The sequence below is a fragment of the Hylobates moloch genome, unplaced genomic scaffold (assembly GCF_009828535.3).
Source record: "Hylobates moloch isolate HMO894 unplaced genomic scaffold, HMol_V3 SCAFFOLD_8, whole genome shotgun sequence".
NCBI lineage: Eukaryota > Metazoa > Chordata > Mammalia > Primates > Hylobatidae > Hylobates > Hylobates moloch.
In genome coordinates, this window is record NW_026652283.1 from 13,045,355 (window position 1) to 13,066,655 (window position 21,301).

General features: G+C 44.3%; 1 non-coding gene across 1 annotated transcript; it reads right to left on the minus strand.

Annotated features, from left to right (window-relative positions):
• Positions 1-216: 216 nt before the first annotated feature.
• LOC116473962 (U6 spliceosomal RNA) lies at positions 217-326 on the minus strand. The gene has a single exon (XR_004249520.1). It is a non-coding gene; the product is annotated as a U6 spliceosomal RNA (small nuclear RNA).
• Between the last annotated feature and the right edge of the window lie 20,975 nt (positions 327-21,301).

Below are 21,301 nucleotides of genomic sequence, written 5' to 3' on the forward strand. Positions count from 1 at the left end.
CATTGCATTCCAGCCTGGGCAGCAAGAGCGAAACAGTCAAAAAAAAAAAAACCTGAGCCTAGCAAACAAAGACCTATGATTACTCAACATCTAAGCCAATCAATACCCAAAGCCCCCAAACCTTCCCAAAAGGTTTCTGCTAAAGCAAAAAAAAAAAAAAAAAAAAAAGAGAGAGGGGAACTCTATTCTAATGACCACCTCAAACCTTTCTTTTTTTTTAATATGGAATGCTTCACGAATGATGTGCACGTAATCCCCACAGAGGGACCATGCTAATCATCTCTGTGTGATTCCAATTTTAGTATATATGCTGTTGAAGCAAGCATTGTTTCTTCTGTTTTGAAAACGGTAGTTTTTTACCGTGGTAATCCTGTTTTCCTTTCATTTTTGTGCAGTAGATGTTTCAGGATGATCAAATATATTATTTAGCTATAGGTCCAAAATCATGAGGCCTTTTAGAATAGTGCTATTCAAAAACTATAAAGCTATGTTGCACTTTTGCAACTATAGACATATATGTGATACTTCTGAGAATTTTTATTTAAGCCAAACAAAATAAAACAAAACACCATGATCTCTTGAACATTGTCATTGTCACTGTAATATTTCATGGCCAAGCCAAAATTCTTTGAGAGCGGATAATAGGAAAGATAGTATTTCATACAAAGGTGAGAAAATTATGGATGGCTAGTACAGGGTAACTAAATTATGCAAAGGCATGTATTGAGATAATGACACAATAAAGACAGGAATTCGGGGCTTTCTCTGTTTTCATTCAGGGGCAAGAAAAGACTAGGCACCAAAGCTGGGCATGGTGGCTCACACCTGTAATCTCAACAGTTTGGGAGGCTGAGGCAGGAGGATCACTTGAGCCCAGGAGTTTTAGATCAGCCTGGGCAACATAGTGAGACCCCCATCTCTACTGAAAATCAAAAATTATCTGGGCATGATGGCATATGCCTATAGTCCCGGCTACTAGGGAGGCTGAGGTAGAAGAATTGCTTGAGCCCAGGAGGTTGAGGCTGCAGTGAGCCTTAATAGCGCCACTACCATCCAGCCTGAGTGACAGAGCGAGGCCCTGTCTCAAAAAAAAGAGATCGGCCGGGCACGGTGGGCAGCAGCTACTGACACCCTAGCTTACTACCCATCTCTGGGCACTATCTCTTATTAACCTATCTTTGAATTTTTATTAGGGTGACACCAGCAATAGTCCCATACTCCTAATCCAGGTAAAGGGAAAGACAGCTGGAGCCAGAAACAAGGAGGGAAGGGATGAAGATGGAAAAGAGAGAAAAAAATAAATGCCAACTAGTCTTCCTCTCCTCACTTTGGCAGTGATAAACTCTTGCTCATTCCCTTTGTGCACTCTGGTAGAAACACAGCACATTCCATTTAGTTATGCCTCTGTTAGTGCCGCGAGTGTTATTTAATTGCAGAAAACAATTTGGAGATAAGAGTGAGATTCGGGAAGGAAATTATTTTCCTTTCTTTTCAAAAATGGTACAAAAGTAACAACAAAACCATACTTAAGGATGGAAGTAGATGGAACACAATAATATGGAGAACCATTATTCCTTCCCAGATTAGGCAGGAGAGCTAGGATCTAGTGCTATCTGGCCACACAAAACACATGGTTCAAGCTTTCTGGAGTTCCGTTTCCTCATCTGAAAAGGCAGGGGGGTTGGAAGGTTCAAATTTTGTATTAAGATACTTTGAAGAAGTAATAACCATTTTTCGTGAAAGTTCAAGGGAGGCTATAAAAAGAAACTGAGATTTAACAACACTTATCTTGTGCCAGGTAATTAGCACTAGGATTTTTAAAGTAGAGACGCAAACATCCTGGGTTTGTGTTTGTGTTCTGCCTTCTACTAGCTGTGTGACCTTGGGCAAGTTACCTAACTTCTCTGTGTCTCCTTGTCCCCAGCAGAAAATGGGAACAATGGGCCAGGCACAGGGGCTCACGCCTGTAATCCCAGCACTTTGGGAGGCTGAGGCAAGAGGATCACTTGAGTCCAGGAGTTCAAAACCAGCCTGGGCAACATAGCAAGACTTCCTCTCTACTAAAAGTCTAAAAATTAGCCAGAAGCAGTGGTACAAGCCTGCAGTCCGAGCTACTCTGGAGTCTGAGGCAGGAAGATCACTTGAGCCCAGGAGTTCAAGGCCACAGTGAGCTGTGACTGCACCACTATACTCCAGCCTGAGCAACAGACAATAAAACAGAAACAATGGTACCTTCTCCAAAGGGTGGCTATGAGGAAAACAGTTTATATATACAATGTGGTTTATACATACTATATGTAAATATATATCATAACAGTAAACTGGCACAAAGTATTGCTTTGTAATTGCTCTTATAATGATTATTACAACTTTATAGAGATATTTTTATAGATGAAAAAACAAAATAGATGAGGAAACCATGGCTTCAGAGCTTTGAGTTTTTCTGACCTTAATATTCAGTCTCTCAACTATTGATTACCCTGAACCAGTTAAAAGAAGTGAAAGTCGGCCGGGCACGGTGGCTCACGCCTGTAATCCCAGCGCTTTGGGAGGCTGAGGTGGGCAGATCACCTGAGGCTGAGAGTTCGAGACTAGCCTGGCCAACATGGAGAAACCCTGTCTCTACTAAAAATACAAATTAGCCGGGTGTGGTGGCGCATGCCTGTAATCCCAGCTACTTGGGAGGCTGAGGCAGGAGAATCTCTTGAACCCCGGAGGCGGAGGTTGTGGTGAGCTGAGATCGTGCCATTGCACTCCAGCCTGGGCAACAGGAGCAAAACTCCATTTCAAAAAAAAAAAAAGAAGTGAAAGTCACAGAATTTTGTAGTCAGGGAAATCCTACCAGTTTCACAACGAGTCAATCAAAACCTTGCAGTAAATACACAATAAAGCTGTGTTTCAAAAGTCCTCCAACACCTAGCATAGCTTTTAGAACAGCTAATTTGCTTAGGTGAAGAAATGCTCCAGGCAGGGCACAGTGGCTCATGCCTGTGATCCCACAACATTGGGAGGCAGAGGTAGGAGAGTCACTTGAAACCAGGAGTTTGTGGACAGCCAGAGCAACACAGAGACACCCTGTCTCTGTGAAAAACAAAACAAAACAAAAAAATAGGCCAGGCATGGTGGCTTATGCCTGTAATCCCAGCACTTTGGGAGGCCGAGGCAGGTGGATCATTTGAGGTCAGGAGTTCAAGACCAGCCTGGTCAACATGGCGAAACCCCCTCTCTACTAAACATACAAAAATTAGCCAGGCTTGGTGGTAGGCACCTGTAATCTCAGCTACTCGGGAGTCTGAGGCAGGAGAATCACTTGAACCAGGGAGGTGGAGGTTGCAGTGAGCCGAGATTGCACCACTGCACTCCAGCCTGGGCAACAAAGTGAGACTCTGTCTCAAAAAAAAAAAAAAAAAAAAGAAAAATAGAAAAAAACAGCCAAGTGTGATGGTGCATGCCTATAGTCCCAGCTACTCTGGAGGCTGAGGTGAGAGGATTGCTTGAGCCCAGAAGTCAAGGCTGCAGGGAGCCAGGATCAGGCCACTGCACTCTAGCAGCAGTGACAGAGTGAGACCCTATCTCAAAAAAAAAAAAGAAAAATAGCCCCAGAGACATTACTCTTATGCTGGGCTGAAATCCAGTGAATTGGTGGCCCCTCTCTCTCTCTCATCTGAAGGTTTTCAGAGATGCAAATCGCCTACTTGAAATTCTGTGGCATTAAACCTCTGCTTGGTTGAGTCTCTGGCCAGGAGTAGAATCTTTTTTTTTTTTTTTTTTTTTTTTTGAGACTGAGTCTTGCTCCGTCACCCAGGCTGGAGTGCAGTGGCACAATCCCAGCTTACTGCAACCTCTGCCTGCCGGGTTCAAGCGAGTCTCCTGCATCCCCTCCCTAGTAGCTCAGATTATAGGCACCCACCACCACACCCAGCTAATTTTTATATTTTTAGTAGAGACAGGGTTTTGCCATGTTGGCCAGGCTGGTCTCAAACTCCTGACCTCAAGCGATCCACTCACTTCAGCCTCCCAAAGTGCTGGGATTACAGGCGTGAGCCACCTCGCCCAGCTAGGATCCTTTTTTTTGAGACAGAGTCTCGCTCTGTCACCCAGGCTGGAGTGCAGTGGCGTGATCTCGGCTCACCGCAACCTCCATCTCTTGGGTTCAGGTGATTCTTCTGCATCAGCCTCCTAGTAGCTGGGACTACAGGTGCGTGCCACCACACCCAGCTAAGTTTTTGTATTTTTAGTAGAGGCAAGGTTTCACTGTGTTAGCCAGGATGGTCTCAATCTCCTGACCTCATGGTCGGCCCACCTTGGCCTCTCAAAGTGCTGGGATTACAGGCGTGAGCCACCGTGCCTGGCGTGTGTGTGTGTGTGTGTGTGTGTGATGAAATTTCACTCTTGTTGCCCAGGTTGGAGTGCAATGGCGTGATCTCGGCTCACTGCAACCTCTACCTCCCGGGTTCAAGCAATTCTCCTGTCTCAGCCTCCCGAGTAGCTGAGATTACAGGCGCCCGCCACCACCCCTGGCTAATTTTTGTATTTTTAGTAGAGATGAGGGTTTCTCCATGTTGGCCAGGCTGGTCTCGAACTCCTAACTTTCAGGTGATCCACCCACCTCGGCCTCCCAAAGTGCTGGAATTACAGGCATGATCCACCTGGGCGTGGCCGCCAGGATACTCTTTTAAAGGAGGAATTGGTAAATCCTTTCCCTCTGGTGATAGGGACAGTTTTGATAAAGATGGGAGGGGGAAAACCATGTGCATGACTCCAGACTCAGAAACCAAAACCCAAGTTGAATTCCCTCTCAGTGTAAAATCAAGTACTACAGATGAGAAAACACAGACAGTAAGAATTATAGGACTAGTGTATCTTTTCTTAGGGGATAAAAGCTGTTTGACAGCACCTGCAACAAGTGGTCCACAGATACGTCCATCATCTACTTCCTCAACAAGAAGGAGCTGTTCGAGGAGAAGCTCACACACAGCCCCTGACCATCTGCTTCCCTGAGTACACAGGGGCCAACAAGTATCATGAGGCAGCCAGCTACATCCAGAGTAAGTTTGAGGACCTGAATAAGCACAAAGACACCAAGGAGATCTACACACACTTCACATGCGCCACCGATACCAAGAACGTAGTTCGTGTTTGATGCCATCACCAACGTCATCATCAAGGACAACCTGAAGGACTGGGGCCTCTTCTGAGGGGCAGTGGGACCTGGCAGGATGGGCCACCACCAACTCTGTACCCCCCAACCCCTGAGGAAGATGGGGCAAGAAGACCATGCTCCCCGCCTGTTCCCCGGCCACTTTTCTCTTCTTTCCTTTGTTCTTAGCTCCCCGTCCCCTCAGCTCCAGACACAGGGGAGGGGTTGCCACAGGCCTCCCTGTTTGAAGCCTGCCCTTGTCTTGAGGTGCCAGTAATGGCCATGGTACCCTCTTTCTGGGCATCTGTTCTGGTACCCCCCAGAAGTTGTGAAGATTCTATTCTACTCAGTAGCTCTCATTATGTAAAGAGGAACCCTGAAATAAATCAGTTGTTCCAGAAAGTTCACAAGAGTAAGAAAACAGACTGAGTCTTAAAAGAACTAACTGGCGTAAAAGAAGAAGCCAGAAAGTAGTGGACTGGGACCAGAGAAATAATATTTGAATTTAATTCATCTGTTCAACAAATATTTGCTCCTTGCTAACATTTTGCCAGGTCCTATGTTCGTTAATACAGTTTTGATCAGGCAGACATGGCCTAAGGAGCCTTAGAAAGCTAGTTGCAGGTGAAGGGGGAGAGCCAACATACAAGAAAACAAATATATATAATTGTAAGTTACAGTGGTGCTATAACAGAAAAAAAGAGGTTGCCATGTAAGATGATAAGAAGGTATAAGGAATTTACTTTGGACCAAGCATTCAGGAAGGCCTCTGAGGAAGGCAAAGCTTGACCAGAGGGTAGGAGGAACTCGGGGGACAGTGAAAGGAGGGAGGAATATGGGGGGGTGGAGATTTCAAGCATGTGGAGTGAAAAATGCAAAGATCCTAAAATAAAAGCAACTCTAAGAATCAGAGGGCCAGTTTGGATGGCTTGACCTCTACCCTTCTTGAATCCTCTTTGATACTGAACATTTTGGAAAATCCCATGTAGCATATACTGTGTGCCTTCCCACAATAATTTATGACTCTTAATTCTCACAAAAACAAATTCAACTGATGAATTCACGTCCTTTTAACACACATTTTGAAGATTATCTTAGCCCAAACCGGCACCCACATCCTTCTGAGCGTACTGACTCACTAGACAAAGCCAACCCCTCCCCCCCTGAGTACAAAAATAGCTTTTCCATATCTACTGTTGTAATTTTTTTTTTCCAGGGCTTTATGCTCTACTGAAACTAAACACTTAAATGAACAATTTCACTCCGGTTTTAAGCCCAGGGGAAATGACAACGGTTTGGTCTCTGTTTTGAGACTTAGGGGCAAATTTTAAATCGTTAATATATAATTAATCCTATGTAACATCATAGAAACAAAACATCTGATTCCTTTTTCAGTACATTGCACACATAAAATGCACATGAAACCAGGTTTGGAGACTGATTCTTAGTAACGTAGCCTTGCATTTGTGCTTCAACATAAAATTGAGACATTCTCAAGAGGCCTTGGGACATGGTGACATGTTGCGCAGTTTGGCCAGCAGAGGGAGACCAGAGAGTCGTGAAGCACGCAACAAAGCCACACCCAGATTAGGGTTGCTTATTATGTCTCTTCTCTGAATTTTCAAAAAACACAAAAAGAAAATGAGAAATTCTTGAAACAAAGCCCCTTTTTTATTGAAGCAAAATCCACATAACATAAAACTAGCCCTTCTAAAGTGTGCAATTAAGTGGCATCTACCTCATTCACAGTGTTATGGAACCGTCACCTCTATCTAGTTCCAAAACATAAGAAATGTTTAAATTTTCTATAAAGGGAACGTGCAAAAGCCCAGGCCTGTCCTATCCTCCTTATTTCGTCATATTCCCAGTTTTGTGTCCACCGGTATTCTGTCAGGAATGGTCCCCACGTGTTCCCCCAACAGCCTTCGTCACTGTACAATTCATAGAATCGGATTCAGGGTTACAATTACAGGTTCGAAAACCAAAAACAACCCAATTCTTTAGTTCTTCCTCTAGGAATTGCACAGTTGCAACAGACAAGCCAGTATAGGTGACTGTTTTAAAAATTCTACACATACTATGTTTCTCATTTCTCAGCAAAGCAATTAATAAATTGTTTTAATTTAAATATGGTTACAAAACGGAAATGAACGATGTACTGCACCAAAGCCCTTCAGTCTTTGATGGGAAATTTAAAGTTATTCCCATCCAGAGTGAAAATTAGTTATTTCTAGGTTAGGATGCGAGCCAAAATTTTAAGGGCACCATGTCAACTGGTTAGATAACTTTGAGGAAAGCAGAACTTAATGTAATAAAAGCAGAAGGTTTACAATCTAAATCCACTTTTTTATTAAAGTATTTAATCTGCTTTATGGGGTCTTGGCCCAGGGAAGGGTAAAAAAAAAAAAAAAGAAATGCCAAACTGGAGAGGCCGGGGGAGGGGAATGGCTGTAGATGACTCTCGGAAAACAGGAGGGAGGGAAACTCAAGCACGAATGAGGCCGGCTCCGCCCTAACAAAGAGGCAGAAACCGTGTCTCAACAGCCACCAAATCCAGTTCAGGGCGGTTTGAGCCAGTTTCTGAGCTGGATTGAGAACAACAGCCTCGGCAGAGACTTCACTAGGGTGAAACAGAAAATCCAGCATGGACTTCACAGAAAGAACTGGATGTGGCCTGGACTCGCTGGAGCCTAAAGCTGCTGCCTGTAGTGGCAAAGTCAGATGAAATATAAGGCCTGGAGCATGGACAGTGGCCTCTTCCAGAAAGAGAAATCACACAGCACTGTCTCTGTGCTATAATCCAGTCCGCATTTTCTGTCTTGCTGCTCCTAATTGTGGCTGGTAAGGGAAAAAGGGCCTCAGGGTATCAGTTTTCAGAGAAAGCTGTCTGCAATGTTGGGGGAGGGGAGGATTATGTGTCTCCTGTAGTTTAATGTGTGTGCCTGGTGGGGGGGGGGGGGAATGTGCGAGAGGGTCTGAAGGAGAGGGAACAGCACTTCACACCCTGCAGTTCACACCACCTTTCCAACAGCTTTGCTGCATTGCACAACCTCAAAATACACTGAACATAGGCGTTGTGGGAGCGCCCCACATACAAGTGGCACTTGTACAAGTAATTATCAGTCCTCCTTGAGCCCTATGCATGAAATGGCAGTACCCATACCCAATACTGTCAACATTCTCTTTTCATCTGCGTCCAGAAATACATGCACGCCGTACGTGCCTTTCTCAACTAAGAGACACAGCAGTATTAGGTAACAATGGAATGATAATCCTGTCCTCCGCTCCCCTCCCCCAAGTGCCAGAACCTCCTAAGATCTGATCAGTCCCACCCTGAAATGGCTCCTCTAACACTGTCTAGTAGACTGAACTGTGGTCTGCAGCTGTGGAGGGTGTGCACTGCCTGTGGCCAAGTTTGGCTCAGAACCTTCCTGAACCAGTACAGCCCTTCCCCACCAAAAATTCCTAGGAGTTCTACACAAAGTGCAGGTCGGCCTGGTGGGACGCTGTGTGTATGTAAACTCCCTCTCCCCTAAGTGTCCAAAGATGTTTAGAATCTTCCAGAGGCACTAAGTGCCTCCAGACCCAGGGCTTCTCTGACGGGAAGTCAGCTCTGGTGCGAGCTGAGGGGGCAGGGCATGGAGCTTACGACTCTCCCTCCCATGCACAGGCTCAATTACAAGCAGGGCTGTAGGTTTCAGAAATACTCCTAAGAGACTGGGGAAGGGAAAAGATAGAAGGTCAGCTGAGAGATGTGAAAATGCTATTTTATTCCTTTTACCATAGATACATAGATGGAAAATTGGAACACAATCCACTCTACATTATTAATGTGCGAAAATCAAACACACGAAACATGTTGCTGACATTTTCTATTTAATGTTTATTACACAAATAAGGAACTCATGAAGCTCTTCTACGTCCATTTCATTCACTATTAGACTTGGACTGCTGGGGATTCTGCTAGGTCTTTTCTTTCTTTAGGATTTGTTGCTTTTTTGGTAGGGGACAATGAATTGCCCCACATGAAGATGCAGTAGGCTGGAGAGGATAACAGTAATAACCGCTGGGTGCGGTGGCTCACGCCTGTAATGCCAGCACTTTGGGAGGCCGCGGTGGGCAGACTGCCTGAGGTCAGGAGTTTGAGACCAGTCTGGCCAAAATGGTGAAACCCCGTCTCTACTAAAAAAAAAATACAAAAACTAGCTGGGCGTCGTGGTGTGTGCCTGTAATCCCAGCTACTTGGGAGCCTGAGGCAGGGGAATTGCTTGAACCAGGGAGGCAGAGGTTGCAGTGAGCCGAGATTCCACCACTGCACTCCATCCTGGGTGACAGAGTGAGACTCTGTCTCAAAAAATAAAAAAATAAATAAATTTTAAAAAACAGCAATAACCATAATACTGAGAGTTCACTATAAACCAGGCAGTACCAAGTGTTTCCTATCTTAAATTATAACATACACACCGTACATTTCCGAGTTAGGAATTATTGTCCCCATTTTAGAGATGAGGAAAATGAAGTTTGGAATGATTCGGTACTTTACCAACGTTACACATCTATAATGTGGCAGGTAAAGATTCTGGTTCCAAAATCCATACATTTAAGCTGATACTGTACCCGCCACCTCACTGGCAACGGATTATAAACCCTTTTTCAGATCCTACTACGTGTCAGCCTACTTCCGGCTGGGGGAAGATGGTCATAGCGAGAGGGGAAGAATTGGTTCAGTGATGAGAACATGGTTGGTTGGTTCCTGCCTTCAACAAGCTTTCAATCTAACGCCTGTTTTTTTCAAGGACAATTCAGAACGGTCTGACAAGGGGTTTTTTTTTTTTTTTTTTTCTGCCTTTCGCCCTCAGAGGCCATCTGGGAAAAAGAGTTTAGAATTTCCCTGCCATTTCCGTACTGTGCGGGGAGGAACATTTGTGAAATCGGGCCTGGCGGGGTACCAGCAGGCAGCACAAGCAGGCGGGGTGGAGAGGGGCAGGGCGAGGCCCCGAGAGCCGTCACCATGGCAACCCAGTCTGCTTTCCAGAACAATGTCTCTAACCAGGAAAACAGCTCCAGAGAGCTCGCTCTTCATAATCCCCGTGGCCTGTCGGGCCAGGGAATGCACAAAGGGGATTCTTTCTCCATAGAGAAATGACTCTTTACAAGGCGGGGAACAAAGGGGAAACATTTGTTGTATAGGATCTTTCCTTGTTATCTGGCTGAAATAAAATCAACAAAGTGCAATTACTTAGTTCCTCTCCACTCTTCACAGGAAATGAACGCTGCATTGTTAGGCAAGGTTCCTTTTTGTGAATAATATTTGCTGTAATTTTTCTTTTATCCCTATTTTATAGATGAGAGATTAGTAAGCATGAATGAACTTGATCTCTGCAAAACTATAATTTGAGAACCAGGGCGTCTGTTAGAAGGCTTTGTGAAGAAGGCCCTGCCTTTGCCTACTTTCTGATAAACCTACCAGATAATGTGAAGAGGGTTGGTGTCCACGTGCTCGGGGCCTTGGGAGCCACCAGCGCTGGCTGGACTCAGCCGCTGCGCTCTGCTCCCTGCGCTCGCCCCTCCCCCGCACCCGCAAATGCAGCCAGGAGGAAGAGGCGAGGAGGAATGCAGGAGGCATTCCAGCCCCACCCCCGCAAGCCTCCTCCAGCGAGTTCCGAAACTACTGCTAAGTGGGCTGGAAGGAAGACAGTGAGCCAGCTGGTGACTGTACTCCTCCAGGCTTTCACATGATCTACAGCCTGACTACACCCTGCGCATTGAAGGTTGTCCCTTGCTCCCTCTGAGCTAGGGTGTGACAGCCCTTAGAGATGAGGGTAACATCGCGGTAGTCAGTCCACGCCTGCAAGACCAGGAACAACAGCAGTTACTGTATGCCTAATAACCGACGATTTTCCATAAGTGTCCACACTTACAAATAATGTCATTTTTTAATAGTTATATAAACCAGAAAGGTTAAGAGTTCGGCTACCTCGTGGAGATAAAAGTCCTGCTCTTTGTGTCTGGGTGTCCCTGAGGAGACCAATCCATGACAAAATCGGAAAAGCCAGAACTAGACCTACACCTCTGCATCAGTCCCTTTGTGCAGTGATGGAGGAGGGAGGGTCCCTCTTTACTGGGGAAGTCATGGGTCGCACACTTTCCAGTCTACGCTAGAGATGTTGTTGCCCTAAGGTCACTTGGTGACAGGAAATGCAGTCCCTGCCCATCCCCCACCCCCAGGGACTAAGTTGAGAACCACTGCCAGAGAACCCTTGGAAGGAGTTAATTGAATGAACTGTCGATATTAAATTAAGGCCCAAATATGTTGTCCATTCCACAGACACTTTTTTTTTTTTTTTAAGGAGTTTCGCTCTGTCACCAGGCTGGAGTGCACTGGTGCGATCTCAGCTCACTGCAACCTCTGCCTCCTGGGTTCAAGTGATTCTCCTGCCTCAGCCTTCCGAGTAGCCCGGACTACAGGCACGTGCCACCATGCCCGGCTAATTTTTTTTGTATTCTTAGTAGAGATGGGGTTTCACCATACTGGTCAGGCTGGTCTTGAACTCCTGAACTTGCGATCCACCGGCCTTGGTTTCCCAAAGTGGTGGGATTACAGGCGTGAGCTACCGTGTCTGGCAGACACTTACATTTCAGTAGATAGAATTAATTTACCCCGCTTTAGGAAGTCAAATTAATGGATCTTTGTGGTGAATTTTTAAAGACTCTTACGTTGTTATAATCTTCCTCCCCAAAGTTTGATTCTTTTATTCAACATTAATTCAACATTCATTGAAAAGTTCCTAACAACCAGGCAATATGGTACTATTGGCTCCGCTGGGCTTGTGAATTTTAAAAACCACATAAAGCATGGAACGTACTTTCAAAGAGCTTACAAGCTGGGAAGATACACAGGAAGTCAGCTATTCCAGAGTGACATGGCATATGCTTTATACGGATAGGAAAAAGAGGATGTGATGTGGGAGAAGAGAGGAGGGATATGAAAAACAGTAAGGTTGAGTGGAGTGAGATATAGCCAGTGAGTTTCTCAGAAAGAGCTGAGAAATGAGATGGAGTTAGCTAGAATAATACCAGAGCTAGCAGTCAGAAAACAGAATTTTCTTTCTTTTTTTCCTTTTTTTTTTTTTTTAGACAGAGTCTCACTCTGTCACCAGGCTGGAGTGCAGTGGCGCCGATCTCGGCTTACTGCAACCTCTGTCTCCCAGGTTCAAGAGATTCTCCTGCTCAGCCTCCGGAGTAGCTGGGATTACAGGCACCCGCCACTATGCCCAGCTAATTTTTTGTATTTTTAGTAGAGATGGGGTTTCACCATGTTGGCCAGGCTGGTCTTAAACTCCTGACCTCATGATTCGCCCACCTCGGCCTCCCAAAGCGCTGGGATTACAGGCGTGAGCCACAGCGCCCGGCCAGAAAAACAGACTTTTCATTCCAGATGTATTAACAAACACGTCAGCTACCAGTCAGAATTAAAAGAACTCAAACGCTAAGACAAAGCAAGGAGTCTGAAGTCCACTAGGTCAGTAGCTTTTCAGGACCTGAAACAGGTGGACTAGCCCAGCAGGAGAATTGATCTGTTTCCTTACCCAGAGGCTTCCAAACATCCTATCAGGATAATAACTAAGCCACTAGCACGAAAACCCTGAGAAAAGGTGAGCCATTGACATGCAGATTTCAACATCCAAAGCACTTTAAAATTTCAACATGTTATTTATAACTTTAGAATTATTAGCAAAACTACGCATTACTGGACCTAATATCAGAAGAGTAATTATTAGATACATGATCATGAGTCAGTACTAATGTTTTCACTAAAGTTTTCAAGTAGTCTGTAAGACCTGTTCACACATGCTAGGCTAAGATCTAGCAGCAATGAAGCTAGGATTTATCCCTGTGCCACATACCCTAACATCCAATCTATTTAACCACTTTGACTCTTGAAGGGCAAAGAAGAAAGAGAGATTCCTTAAGAGATACGGGGACTTGTAGGGGCTGAAGTAGAGAAAGTTTGTTGCTATTGTAACATCCCAATTTCGAGTCCCTTAGTAAGCACCTTTTCCAGACCCTGATTTTCTTTTCTTTTTTTTCCTTTTTTTTTTTGAGACAGGATCTGGCTCTGTTGCCCAGGCTGGAGTGCAGTGGTGTAATTACAACTCACTGCTGTTGCCTCTCAGGCTTAAGTAATCCTCCCACCTCAGCCTCCACAGTAGCTGGGACTACAGGCATGTGCCACCTGAGGCCTGGCTAATTTTTCTAATTTTGGGGTAGAGACAGGGTCTCACCATGTTGCCCTGGCTCAAGCTATCCACCTGCTTCAGCCTCTCAATGTGCTGGGATGACAGGCGTGAGCCACCACACCCAGATCCAGACCCTGATTTTCCCTTGCTAGTACTCATCAGTGATGTTAAAATATTTCAGTTTTCGGACCGGGAACAGTGGCTCATGCTTGTAATCTCAGCACTTTGGGTGGCTGAGGCAGGAGGATCATGAGGCCAGGAGTTTGAGACCAGCCTGGCCAATATGGTGAAACCCCGTCTCTACTAAAAACTACAAAAATTAGTTGGGCGTGGTGGCACACGCCTGTGGTCCCGCTACTCAGGAGGCTGAGGCAGGAGTCACTTGAACCCTGGAGGCAGAGGTTGTAGTGAGCCAAGATCGCGCCACTACACTCCAGCCTGGGCAACAGAGTGAGACTGTCTCAAAAAAAAAAAAAAAAATTTCAGTTTCTGGTCACAATGTAATATTGTATTACCTGACCTCTTTGAAATTAGACCTTCTGTCAATAAGGTAAAAGAGGAGGTAATATGATATGTGTAACTTCCAGGAGAAAGCTTTAAGATCTAATAAACAATTTGTCACTGTTGGAGAGATCAAGGAAGCAAGCATTGAGTTGAAACCTCTTTGAGCCAAGGTCTCCTTGCCAAGGCACATTAGACATGTAGTATGAGAAAGAAACAAACTTTTGGTGTGTTAAGCCATTGAGAGAATTGGTGGATATTTGTTATACAGTACAACCTAGATTAGCTTGATTAGTCACCTGTCGATATCTGTTTCTGTACCCTCATTTCTTCCCATCAGAAGCTGTGTCTTCTGCACAGTCCTAGGCTTCAGAAGACACTGACTCCAGCTCCCGCTCCACAGGGTGGTTCAGTATAAGAATCATGGTAATATTAGTTCCTAATCACTAACTGGTTTAGTAAGTTTGCCAGGAAGTCTCAGCAGTTTCTCAGAGAGAGAGAGAGAAAGGATGTGCCTTTCTCCCTCTGGATGTTTTTATGACAATTATTTTATTATCTCACAGTTCTGTGAGTCAGAAATTCAGGAGCAGCTTAGCTGGACAGTTCTGGCTCAGATTCTCACATGATGTTCCATTCCAGACATTTGCCAGGGCTGCATTCATCTGAAGGCTTGACTGGGGTTAGGGAATATACTTCCAAGATGGCTTATATGGCTGTTGGCATAAGTTCTCAGTTCATTGCTGGCTCTTAGTAGAAGACCACAGTTACTTACCCTGTGATCCACTCCGTGGGGTTACTTGAATGTCCTCCTGTCATGGTAGCTGGCTTTCCCCAGAGTGATCCCAACAAAAAGAACAGGAGGAAACCATTATATTTTATGTCCTAATTTTAGGAACAACACACCATCATTTCAACTTCATTTTATTCATTAAAGGAAGTCACTAAGTCTAGCCCACATTTAGGAGGAGGGGAATTAGGCTACACTTTTGCAGGGAAGGAGGAATATTAAGGAATTTGTGGACATATTTTAAACCACCACAGATGTAACAGCTGGAAGTGCTGTTGCCATATTGAGTAACAAGAGCATCTAGCCTAAGGGTAAACCCTCACAGAGAGGAAAGCAGAACAGACATGGAAAGAATTTTGATGACATCACTGAGCCACTGATCTTACCATGCCTGGAACCTACGCTGGACTACTTAGTTATGTGAAAAAAAGTAAATTTCTTCCCTTACCATTTCAATCTGTTTGAATGAGGTTTGCTAATATTTCCTCTAGGGGATGAAATCAACATATCTAACCCACAATACATATTGTAAATTAACCTAGATATCAACATATAAATGTAAACATTTGAAAAATATAATCTCCATTTCTAAATTATTTAAATTATATAGATATAAAACTGCTTATTCAATTACATATACAGTTATATATGTATGTGTGTGTATAAAACTGCTTACCATATGATAAAAGTTTTGTGCAATTTTTAAAAAATTATTCTAATAATTTCCAAATAATTTGTTGATTTTAAAAAACCTTTGGTGTGGCTGGGCGTGGTGGCTCATGCCTGTAATCCCAGCACTTTGTGGGGCCGAGGCCGGCTGATCACCTGAGGTCAGAAGTTCAAGACCAACCTAACCAACATGGAGAAACCCCATCTCTACCAAAAATACAAAATTAGCCAGCCTCCCAAAGTGCTGAGATTATAGGCGTGAGCCACTGTGCCCAGCCACCAGATACATTTTAAATAATTTTTTTGTGCCTTAGTTTTCTGATCTGTAAAATAGGGTACGGTTGGTGATGATAATTTCAATTCACAAATGAGTTAATAATGCTTTTATTTATTGATATGTATGTATTTATTTATTTTTGAGACAGAGTCTGTCACCCAGGCTGGAGTGTAGTGGTATGATCATACTTTACAGCAGCCTCAACTCCTGGTTTAAGGGATCCTCCCACCTAAGCCTCTCAAGTAACTGGGACTGCAGGCGCACACCACCATGCCTGGCAAAAAAAAAAAATTATAGGGACAGGGTCTCACTGTGCTGTCCAGGCTGGGCTTGAACTCTTGAGCTCAGGCCTCCCAAAGTGCTGAGATTACAGGTGTGAGCCACTGCGCCTAGCCAGGGCTATTATTATTATTATTATTATTATTATTATTTTGAGACAGAGTCTCACTCTGTCACCCAGGCTGGAGTGCAGTGGCATGGCAGGATCTTGGCTCACTGCAACCTCCGCCTCCCTGGTTCAAGGGATTCTCCTGTCTCAGGCTCCTGAATAGCTGCGACTATAGGCGCATGCCACCACACCTGGTTAAATTTTTGTATTTTTAGTAGTGACGGCATTTCACTGTGTTAGCAAGGATGGTCTCAATCTCCTGACCTCGTGATCCGCCCGCCTCGGCCTCCCAAAGTGCTGGGATTACAGGCGTGAGCCACCGTGCCCCGTGCTGGGATTACAGGCGTGAGCCACCGTGCCCCGGCTGCTATTAATCTTAAATAGAGTAGATCAAAGTCACTGAGCCCCTTCTTGAAATATATTTACATATCTGTGCTCGGGGAGAATGAATAATCTATGCAAATCCACTGCCAGTGGCTTTATTTCTCTAAGGCAGATATCTTCCCAAAGAAATAAGAGGGAAACTTGTTCCTTTATATTTCAAATAAAACAAAACAAAGAAAGATGCCTTGAGATTCTACTATGGTGGAATTTTAACTGAATTTCACCAAGAGAGGATCCTATCATTCATTATGCAATTAAGGAGGAAAAATAACCCACTCTAGGCATTTCAACCAGTAGAGATTTAAATAAAGGAATTAGTTAATGTTGGAAAGTCCAGAGGACGAGAAGCTTACTCAATGAGTAGTGACTACTAACCATTTCTAGACTGGGGAAGCAAAATCACTGAGCAGAGGCCAAGGGTGTGTGCAGCTAAGGCTTCTGTTATTGAAGCCCAGCTACCTGAACTGGAGCCCAGGAGCCTGCAAGCGCAGGCTGCTGTCGGAGTCCCTGTGGCTTCATCTGCCCCAGGCTTCACTACTAATGTTGCCTCTGCTATCAGTGCTATTGCCGCCTCCATTCTTTTATCACTGGGGTGTAGTGCTGGAACTGCTGGAAACAGCTGCTTTTGCAACTGCTCAAAATTAGAAAAAGAGAGTCACAATTCCCTCCCTCTTGCCTTTTAATCTCTTTCCATTGGCAGAATCTGACCAGAAGTTTGTAAATGTAGATTACAGAATCTAACACACAGCAGAGCACAGAAGTGTGAGAATGAAGGTTGAAAATGTGAAAGGAAAATAAATATTGGGGCCTCAAAAATCGTTAAGCTAAGGGGAAAAGTCAAGCTGGGAACTGTTTAGGGCAAAGTTGCCTCCCATTGTATTCAAAATCATCCCTCCGCTCACTGAGATAAATGCATATCTCATTGACTACTTTGGAAAGGCTGATTAGAAACTCAAAAGAAGGCAACCATTTGTCTCTTCTCTACCTATGACCTGAAAGCCTCCTCCCTGCTTTTGCTTTTTTTGAATGGCCCCACCTTTTTTTTTTTTTTTTAATTGTCCCGCCTTTGCTTCAAGTCATCCCACCTTTCCAGACTGAACCAATGTTCATCCTACATATGTTGATTGATGTCTCATGTCTCCCCAAAATGTATAAACCAAGCTGTGGGCTGGGAGCGGTGGCTCACGCCCGTATCCCAGCACTTTGGGAGGCCAAGGCAGACGGATCACGAGGTCAGGAGTTCGAGACCAGTCTGGCCATCATGGTGAAACCCCATCTCTGCTAAAAATACAAAATTAGCCAGGTGTGGTGGCAGGCGTCTGCAATCCCAGCTACTTGGGAGGCTGAGGCAGGAGAATCGCTTGAAACCGGAAGGTGGAGATTGCAGTGAGCCTAGATCAGCCACTCAAAAAAAGAGTGGGCGAAAGAGTGAAACTGTCTCAAAAAAAAAAGAGAAAAAAGAAAAAGAAAAACAAGCTGTGTTCTTCCCACCTTGGGCACATGTCATCAGGACCTCCTGAGGCTGTGTCACAGGTGCACGTCCTTAACTTTGGCAAAATAAACTTACTAAATTGACTGAGACCTATCTCAGGTATTCAAGGTTCACAAGAACAAATAAATAACCAGTCTGATAAGTTGTAAGGAAGTTACACTGTGTTGCATGGACCCTAAAAAGGCCAAGACACTCACTCGCATTCCCAAGAAGAGTCTCTGTAGAGAATCAATGGTAAACCTGTAGGCAGTCAAGAGTCTTCCTCCTCAGACACCTAGCAAGCAGTGCTATGTGAAGGTACTGGGAAACTTTAAACAATTGAAGATTCTCGACTTCAGGTAAGGGATAGGAACAAAAGCAGTACTGATAATATTGAAATATTGTTTTGTGATTGCATTTGATAGTGGGGAAAAGGACATATGAAACCCTCCAGCCTTTTTCTCTTGGTGCCCTAACACTTCTGGCTTATTGAGATTAAAAGGATCAAAATGCAATCTTATCGAGGGATAAAAGGCATTTTTACAATTGGAACTCTAAAATAGTATGTCATCCACTTTAGGACAAAGTGGATGGAGAAAATAAGGCATAATATCAAATACAAGTCCCCCAAATAGAAAGTTACAAGGGTGGACAGAATGTGGAAAAAAACTAAGACAAACCAAATGAGAACAAGCAAAGTCTATTTATTCAGAGATTGCTATAGCAAGGGAGTCAACCACTGTCACTTGTATTTTGGCAGACACCCCAAGGCAGGCAGAGGAGTAGGAAAGTTTTATTGTAGGAAAAAGGAAAGGCTTCAACTATGCCCCAGTTAGAGGCTGTTGGCATGAGGAAGCTGTAAGCAGGCAAACTAGAAACAGGAATTCCTATGTGATTGGTTAGGGGTGCATATTTGGCTTTCTCTGATTTTTTTTTTTTTTTTTTTTTTGAGACAGAGTCTCACTCTGTCCTCAGGCTGGAGTTCAGTGGCGCAATCTTGGCTCACTGCAACCTCTGCTTCCTGGGTTCAGGCGATTCTCTTGCTTCAGCCTCCTGAGTAGCTGCGACTACAGGTGTGCGCCACCACGCCCAGCTAATTTTTGTATTTTTTTTAGTAGAGACCCAGTTTCACCATGTTGGCCAGGCTGGTCTCAAACTCCTGACCTCAGGTGATCCACCTGCCTCGGCCTCCCAAAGTGCTGGGATTACAGGCATGAGCCACCGCACCTAGCCAGTTTTCTCTGATTGGTCCTAATTTGGAAGCAGGGACAAAAATTAGAAAAGCGGTCAGTTATTAATTAAGTCCTGGCCATATTGGCTTGTTGTCACAGGAAACAACTGTTATTGTTTGGCCTCTCAGACTGTCACTAAAGATCTGTGACTCCCAACAAATCTGACTTACAGCAGACTGTCTCGCTGGTTGGCTATTGAAAATAAGTGATTAGTTTCCTGGATAGGTTGCTGCATGTTATCAATGAAGGAAGGGAGAACTTTACCCTCTTATATTATTAGGTACCTGGGGCCTGCAAATTAAACTGACAAATATTATAACAGGAAAAACATATACAATTTCATTTGATGTTAATATTTTTATATGACTTAGAGGGCTTTACAGAGAAGATGTGAAAACCTCAAAACATGTGGATACAGAGGTTTATATACCATTTTAACAAAAGGCAATAAATTGTGAAGACATAGGTAGATAAAGGACAGGGGTTTGGGCTTCTACAGGTGGTAAGTTGTTGGAAAGTACCTAGGAAGTATATGAGGAAAACTAATGGAAGATAAGGGCTATATTAATAAGGTTTGTTTGTGCAGACAAACAATCAGTGTCAATTCTCCATTTCCATTGATAAGAATGTTTTCTTTCTGGTTATGGGAGAGCACCTTTCTCATGGAAAATGTATGTCAGGCCAGGTGCGGTGGCTCACACCTGTAATCCCAGCAGTTTGGGAGGCCAAGGCAGGCAGATCATGAGGTCAGGAGATCAAGACCATCCTGGCTAACACGGTGAAACCGCGTCTCTACTAAAAATACAAAAAATTAGCCAGGCATGGTGGCGGGTGCCTGTAGTCCCAGCTACTCAGGAGGCTGAGGCAGGAGAATGGTGTGAACCTGGGAGGCAGAGCTTGCAGAGATGGCACCACTGTACTCCATCCTGGGAGACAGAGCGAGATTCCATCTTAAAAAAAAAGAAAAAAAAGAAAAGTGGAGGTCAAGAGGCCATTTGCTGTTTTTCAATTGCCTTCAGTTCAAAATAATCAATATGCTAAAGCAGCATATTTGGGGGCAACATGTTCTGAGCCCCTTCATGGGTCAGAGTTCTATTGTTATCTGTGGTTCAGCCACTGCCCATTTGTATTTCAACTTCAAATTGCAGTCTTTCAATTCTGAATTGCAGATGTACACTTGAGATCACACTCCTTCAGACATGAGCCTGCTCCAGAATGAGGCAGTGAGAATTTACTTACTTTATAATGGCTAATGATTCTTTTGAGCAGACAATTATTTTAGCCAATAATTTTAGCCAATTATTTTGGGTGAGATTAAATAGTAATAAGAAGAAAGCAATGTCACCAACCATTTTCCCTAAGATATGGTGGAAAAAAATGATGGTTGCTTCATAACCCTGCAAGGAGTATTTGAATTTCCCAAATTGATACCTGACACCCCGTATGCATCCCTTTTTTTTTTTTTTTAAACAGGGTCTCACTTTATCACCCAGGCCAGAGTGTGGTGGCATGAACACAGCTCACTGCAGCCTTGACCTCCTGGGCTCAAGCGATCCTCCCACCTCAGCCGCATAGTAGCTGGTACTACAAGAATGCACCACCACACCTGGCTAGTTCTTGTATTTTTTGCAGAGATGAGGTCTCACTATGTTACCTAGACTGGTCTCGAACTCCTGGGCTCAAGAAATCCACCGGCCTCAGCCTCCCAAAGTGCTGGGAATTATAGGTTTGAGCCACCATGCCTGGCCCCCATATGCACCCCTAATGGATAGAATTTGAAACTTGAAAAAATGGAGAAATTTAGCCGATTATTTTGGGCAGGAGTGCTTTCCCCATAATTAGGCTGTCTTCTGCCAGATTCTTTCAGGAGCCAACCCTAAGCAAAAGGTTTAAACGTAAGTAGTTTGAGAGGTGATCATCGGAAGCACTGACAGGGGAAAGGGGAAGTAAGACAGGGAAGTGAGGGAAGCCTAGACCACTACGTTACCAATGGGGGCAACTGACGGTCAGTCATGCTGGAAACCTCTGGGAGTTGTCCCACCTGACGGGGAGAGGAAGCTGGAGTTTGTCCTCTAATTACTATCAGTCATTAGTTTATAGTTGCTTCCAGGGGTGTTAACTCTACAGCGCTGAGGACTTTCTCTACACCTGAACTTAGAAAAAGCCCTCGGGCAGCATCATGTACTAGCAGCAGGATACCGTCTGCACGTAT